Source organism: Halyomorpha halys, unplaced genomic scaffold, assembly GCF_000696795.3.
Source record: "Halyomorpha halys isolate HHAL.00 unplaced genomic scaffold, Hhal_1.1 Scaffold759.1, whole genome shotgun sequence".
Taxonomy (NCBI): Eukaryota; Metazoa; Arthropoda; class Insecta; order Hemiptera; family Pentatomidae; genus Halyomorpha; species Halyomorpha halys.
The window spans coordinates 37302-44687 of NW_027110136.1; the positions used below are offsets into that span (position 1 = coordinate 37302).

At 31.0% G+C, this 7386-nt stretch overlaps 1 non-coding gene across 1 annotated transcript in view; it reads right to left on the reverse strand.

Annotated features, from left to right (window-relative positions):
* Nucleotides 1-7140, reverse strand: part of LOC106685933 (uncharacterized) — a 15856-nt gene extending 8716 nt beyond the window's left edge. The window contains exon 1 of the transcript XR_010843665.1: nucleotides 6665-7140. This is a non-coding gene — a transcript (uncharacterized protein). The remainder of the gene's footprint in view (nucleotides 1-6664) is intronic.
* Between the last annotated feature and the right edge of the window lie 246 nt (nucleotides 7141-7386).

Consider the following 7386-nt stretch of genomic DNA (forward strand, 5'->3'; position numbering starts at 1 on the left):
TCCAAAATGTAGTGTGATATATAATTCCTTTCAAAAAGTATTATGTGAATTTATATTGGCGAATATCATGTAAATTGCTACTCTTAAGGAGATTATTATTATAAAGTACTCTGTGATGTATTAAACTATCTTCAAATAGAACCTTTATTTTAAGATATGATTTACATCATATATTGTATAATGTCAAAATCGTTCGAAAAGTATCAATAAGATGTGCTAGAAGGATATAAAAAAACCCTACATTTTCCATATCTCACAAAATAATGGACTTTAATTTGGTGTTTGTTCTATAGCAGTAATTGTTTCATTAGAACTATCAATAAGATTACTCTCATTGGCTATTGAGAGAATTTTAATAAACTTTTTTCAAAAATAATCTAATAATGTTCGTGTAATGAACTTTCTTCCATGGAAATGAAGTTTCATTAATTATTCGAAATAGAAAATAAAAAATATGTAAGTTTCCTAGATGAACCACAACTGAAACGTAACCATCACACTGCATGATTAGTTGCTGTGGCTGCGAAATGAAATATACCGACTGACACATCTATATACATATATTGATTTTTTATTTTTGAAGACAAACCTAAAATATTTCCTTTATACTTCCTGATTGTAATTGTTCTAAATAATTAAGAATAAAACATCATAAAATATGCATGTTGAAGGAGTTGACATACGGTGCTGTATCATGCTAAAATAGTATTGCATTTGAGAGATAGTGCGCAATGTTGGCCGTATGAATTGAATATGAGATGTAGTGATTTATGTAGTGATGACCATCTGATTTCCCTATCTCTACTGTTTGAATAATCCTTTCAGCAACAAAGCCGGTTTAATCTGGTTATATTAGGCATATCATGTTTGATATACTACTCAAAGACTAATTAAATGTGCTTTTTAAATTAATTTCTGATTAATTAGAACCTGGTTTAGGATATTGAATTAACTACTTTTTTGAAAGTCTTTTCCTCCTGATATTTACTTATAACAGCCGTATTAAAAAAGATAATAGGAACAAAAAAGGGTAATTAAAGTTAATATAGGTTCATTCATTTCGCAGATACCATATTATTAGTATTTATCATATCTTAAATTATATAATTAAAACTACTTAATATGCTATCATTGACGTAGTAGAGAATGAATGGGGAAAAAAACGTATTTAACCTACAATTATTTAAATATTGAAATAAAGGAGATTAAATAAAATTTTGAATGATCGCAAAAATGATGTGCTTGAATATGAAAAAAAATGTTTCGATATTTATTTTCTGTATTAATAATGATAATTAAAATTAACATTTCAATGCAAATTTGTTCAAGTAGTATTGCTAAAAAATATGATATGTTCAAACTGTTAGGTTTCAAATATAATAAATTTTGAATACATACGGTGAAAAATAATTATCTCATCAGAATCAAAAATTTTAACCCGCCTTTCACGTTTTAGATAGAAGGGGGAAAAATGGTTCCGAGTCTGTCTGTCTGTCTGTAGTAAAATTTGTGTTCAGGCATTATCAATCGAACTAACATACGCTTCCCAATACTAAAAAACAACCTGGTTACATTTATATATCATTAAAGGCTCTTCCCAAAGATGTTATTCTCAAAAATAAATCATTAAAATTTAAATATATGTAATTAATTACCTACATAACCGAAATTCCCTGAAAAAACAATAATTTCCCGAAAATCCAATTAGTCAGAAAAAATAAGAGGATATAAAAATAACTAAAAAGGGTAAGGAAGCTCTGTTGATCTATGTACTTGACAGATTATTTTTAATAGAAAATTCCTAAATAGAGATTAAATATTTTAAGAGAATTGAGAGTAAGTTGCGACGAATAGAGCCAACAATTTTATTTAATAGTTAATCATTTCCATGATGTGATAGATGCTCCATAACATACACAATGTTATATTACTCGAAGGGTAATTCAGATGTTAGTAGCTCAGTTATGACTTTACTGTCTCCACAAGAAACTATAAAATAAGAATAAAAAAAAATGAAAATATAAGGACCGTCCATTAGTTAAAATACGGTGTTATAGTCAATGATTTTTTTCCAAACACACTGCGGAAAGATCTACATCATTTGATCAAATCCAGTAGGTATATTAGTTCAGATGTAAACGTCTGACTAACTTCAAGAAGGAACAAAGACACAAACAAAAGTAACATTAGATACCAGACAGTTTCCCGATTTAGTAGCTCAGAATAGGAAAGCTCTGAGGAAAAACTGAAAATAGTTGAACAGGAAAATATAGCTTTTCCTGTTGAACTATTTTCAGTTTTTTTTTTTTTTCAGTTCAGAGTAATCATCTTAAAGGCATTCATCTCCAAAATGGATAACATAGGATGTCTAGGATTAGAATAATGGTGATAGAGTTTATCTAAGGATTTGTTTAGTAATAAACAGATGAAAGTTTGTTGACAGTTAAGAGGTTTATGTGAGTAGGTACATAAAGAAGTAGCTGGTAAAGCCGATATTAAATCTGTGAGGTTGTTATGAGAAGAGATATAATCAATATTATTGGTAGAATTCTCTCTCTCTAAATTTCTCAAATCTAAAAATCTACTAATGAAAGTTTAATTAAAATTTTACCCACTATCTAGGCAGGCCCAAATTATACCATGACAATAAAATATTTGTTTCCCAAGGCTGCATTTAATAATTAGCAACCAGAATTTTGGGCAGCGAAAAACCGAAAATCATGTTGTGAAAACACTCCAATCTTGCAAAAATCAATTTTATTCTTCAATATATCGTATTAATAAGTGGAAAGCGAATTAAACCTTATTTTAGTTAATTTTTTTTTCAAAATTCAAAACTTGGTTTATTGATAGATATTACAATCTGCTACAACGTTGATGGGCAATAGGCAATAGTGATAAATGATCACATTCATATTAAAATAAAATAGCATAAGAATAAAAATAAATGAATACAAAGTACATAAAAATAAATAAAATCTCACTCTCTCTCTAAATATTTACAAACCGATGGGGAATTAAATTAAACTCGCTAAATACTCTCTGCACTTTAGCAAACATGCATAAAAAAAAAATACACCCAATATTTAGTCCGTGTTTTATTAACTATGAGAAAACCAATTTTCTTATATGACTCTTGAGAAAAATCACTATCAAACAAGACTTGAACCCAAAATCTACTAATAAAATTTAAATTTAATTTTTTTCAACCAATATTACGGCCAAAATGATGCCATGACAATGAAGACAATAACAACCACTACAACAGTGATTTAAGCATTTGATAATTAACGTTTAATTACTGTCTAATTATTATTTTTAAAACCTCATTTCATGAGAATAAGGATTAAGTAATACAATAAAACGCAAATTTATTTGTTGTGTGAACAAAAGGATATCAACTAATAAGTTACGATAATCGTAAGTCAATACAAATTACTATTATTATTAATATACAAATTATTAAATCGTGAAAATTACAATATGTCTGTTTATTTGAAGAAGAATGTTATTATTAATAAACGCAATAGATTCTGAGAGACTCGCGCTCGTGGGTTCCGGGTGAACTCTCTGCACCTTAAGTCAGTCCTTGGTCTCATTTCCCTCGCTACAAGTATTAAAAATTCTGACACATTTGTTTTTTAACACTTGTAATATTTATTTTTTTATTTGGATAAATTTAGAAAGCTCCATATGAGATAGGCATTTTTAATAGAAGGCGTGAGTACTGCTTTATATAGTATGAATTTGTGAGAAATAGTTTTGAATTTTTTATTTAAATATAGAAATATTTTGTGCATTTCCTTACGTTTTGTAATTTTAAATTAATATGCTGGTTCAATAGCGGTTTACTGTCTTATATGTGGCACCTAGGTATTTTACGGATTATGCAAAAGGGATAGAAGTGTCATTTCAAACTATGTTCAAGGGAAGTTTAGGTCGTCATTTCGTGAAAATTATGGCTTCGGCTTTTTCATTGCATAGATGTGATCCCCATTTTTTAAGGTGCAGATTTTTTTTTAAAAACTCTTTTGTTAGTGATTACGTCAATTCGAAAAAAGAGGAGTATAACGCTGTACCATAAGTAAAGTGAGCTATATTTAAATTAAGGTTTTTTTTTGTAGTAATTTATGAATAAATTGAATTATATTTGGACTTGCGCGGGATCCTTGCGGCAGACTGGCTATGTTGCTATAATGATTGGATTAATAATTAATAATTGCCAAATTACTTTAGTACATAATAATTTGCCATTAAGTTGAGATAATGCTGAAAATAAAATAATAGCCCTCACTAGGGTGCGGTATTAATCGGAAGCATTAGGATACAAATACCCGGGGAGGAGCCACAGGTGCTATGGCCCTAATGAATCTGATTTGTCTGTTTGAACAGCCCTGCTAATTTGGAACTTCCACTGCCTCTCGAGAGGGCTTCTCGATTACATAATGCTGTGTTTTAGGATTCGATAAGGTTGATTTTATTGTTGATATTATAATAACCAATATGATTGAATTTAAAACATCGATCTCGAGTTATTTCTATTTGTGGATTGTACTTCATACTATCATTTATCCGTGGTTAGAAACCATTTATAACCAAGGAAATGTTCTACTTGTGCCAATCTAACAAATTTATTTAATTTAAAGGATCTATTGCGATTAATTATTACTAATAATAATTTTAACTAGCGCAGAGCTGCGTAAGACATACTTCATTGATATGAAAAGAGGAAATATAGAGTTTATGGCACGTTATGTACAACTTCGACTACTATATACTACTTATCTCCTAGAGTATCCTTCAACAACTCTCTTGAGCAACTCTACTCTCAACATTAGGAGATATTTGTGTGCCATATAAAGTTATGGATGAAAACTGAGTGGAGGGGTTCAAAGAACAAGCAGATGGTCTTATACCCTTAGGTAGAGCCACAATTTTATTACGCTTTGTTGACGTTTCATATTGATAGCCATGATATATGAACGTTTAATATTTTTTAAAAAAAACATGTAACATCGTTTAATATAAATAATATTTATGTTATAAAACAAAACTATTTATAAAGTAGTGATATGACATCCAGTTATGCATTTGACACGTTCATGTATTTTGGTGTAATATGTCTGACGAAAAGGAGACAATTAACAAAGTTAAACGAAATATCTATAATAGATAATAGAGTATCAGCTACCAAATGGTAACGAGTTCCAGTAATTTTAGTTGCCAAAAAGCAGTGCAATGGGTGTAAATCCACACCATACTGAAATCACCTATTGCTGGAACATGGAATCACTTAGTCTCCAACCTTAGCTGAAGAAAAAGAAAGTTGGAAGTCTTTTTATATTTTTGTGGAGCGAAAATCAAAAGCTTCAACCAAATTAAAGCATTCATTATTATAGGATAGATTATTACCCGCAATCGGTCTGCATGAAATAATACCAAAGTAATTTATAAAGACTAAACTTCAGCAAAGAATAACAAGTGGCCAAAAGAGACTTGCTAGGACCTGGTCAAATAGGGACACAAATAATTATTGTTGTTAGGAATACGTCTTCAAATTCAGTGATATGAATATATTCTTAGTTTATGAGATCGACATTGTAACCTTAACAACAGTAACAGTAAACGTTCGTTTTGAGGGGGAGCTATCTTTTTTCATTGCTATATTTGCCAAAGAAAGGAAATACGCTCCCACGTTAGGGAATATATCTATAAGACGTGGACACAACCATCATTCAAAATCCCGCTGCCCTATCACGAATGTCTTATCTATCGGCCAAGAATATGAGGACCAAAGTCGTTTTCTTTGAAGTATGATACAAAATATTTAATAGTTTATTATATATTATTTCCAAATAGAAGTAACAGTCGGTTAGGTGCTTCTTTCGGAAGATGATGAGACTCTATCCTAACCGTGTAGAATCCCCATATAAGCTAGAATCACTTAAGAGGAAAAAAGAACTATAGATAATTATTGATTCCTTCAGTTATATTCGAAACTATTTCCCAATAATGGCTGAATTGATAAAATCATTAACGTAATTGATATCTACGAACACCGATATTTTTATGGATATTTTTAATAAAGTACATTTAAATTGCTGAAAAAAGTTAATTGTATTACACCGTTTTATACACTCGTTGATCCTAATAAAAAGATTATTTTACTATGTTATACAAGCAAATATGGCCTCCAATACCCCAACTTTCTACCAAATTTGAGTACAATCCCTGGATATATCGAAATCGGATTAACGTTTCGATCAGCTGCGCCTAAATAGAAAATTGACAAGACACTGAACGATATTCTTTCTTCATGTCTAAAACAAAAAATACAAGTGAAGATTTTCGAATCTGAAGATATAATGTTTTTTTTTTTAATTCTTGCATGAGGACAGCGGAAGCTAACTCAAAATATACGGGCGTTATTATCAAGAACTACTTCATTTTATTATTATTATTCATAAGGAATAATTACCGATGTGTTATTATTATTAATTTTATGGGTTGCTATGACTTGAAACTACCAGCTAGTGGCTATAGGACGAGCTATATTTTTGGTGTCCAAACAGCAAAATACGTTTATTTATACTGAAGAATCGATTATAATTCTATTTGTAAATTCAAGCTTCCACTATATGAGCTGAGACGAGAACATACATACTCGGGCTACTCCACTCCACGTAGATGCATCTATCCGTGCTGGATTGCCACTTGCAGGAAGAAGAGAAGTGTAAACTGGACCTGTTCCTCTGCATGATGGTGGTGTTGAGGATGATCTTGCAGGGTAGGCAGAGCTTGGCCAACTTGTTCAGGGCTGCCTCGGTGATCCCGTTGATCCAGGTTTCGACCAAGTACTCGTGGTACTGTTCCTTCTCCAAGAACTGGTTGATGCTCTGCCCGATCATCGTCTTGATGTCCTTGTCGCTTGGAGTCAAGGACTCTCCTATATCAGTTTTTCCTTCCAAATCATCTTCATCCATCCTTTGATCCTATTGTGATATCTCGCTTTCTCGGTTATATGCTATTCAAAATCTAATTATATTTCTAAAATACTTATAACATGTGTTCGGGCATCTGTTCTTGTTCTTTAAAATAATTGTAGATTAATTGATTAACCGTGTGTAACAAATAAAATGAAGATGATCCAAGTGCGATTGAAATAACTCAAACTGAATAAAAACTATTTATTATGAGCCAACGTTTCGCCCCAAGTTGCAGGGCTTCATCAGGTTACTTCACTTCATCAGGTTACTTCACTTCATCGGGTTACTTCACTTCATCAGGTTACTTCACTTCATCGGGTTACTTCACTTCATCAGGTTACTTCACTTCATCAGGTTACTTCACTTCATCAGGTTATTTCACTTCATCAGGTTACTTCAC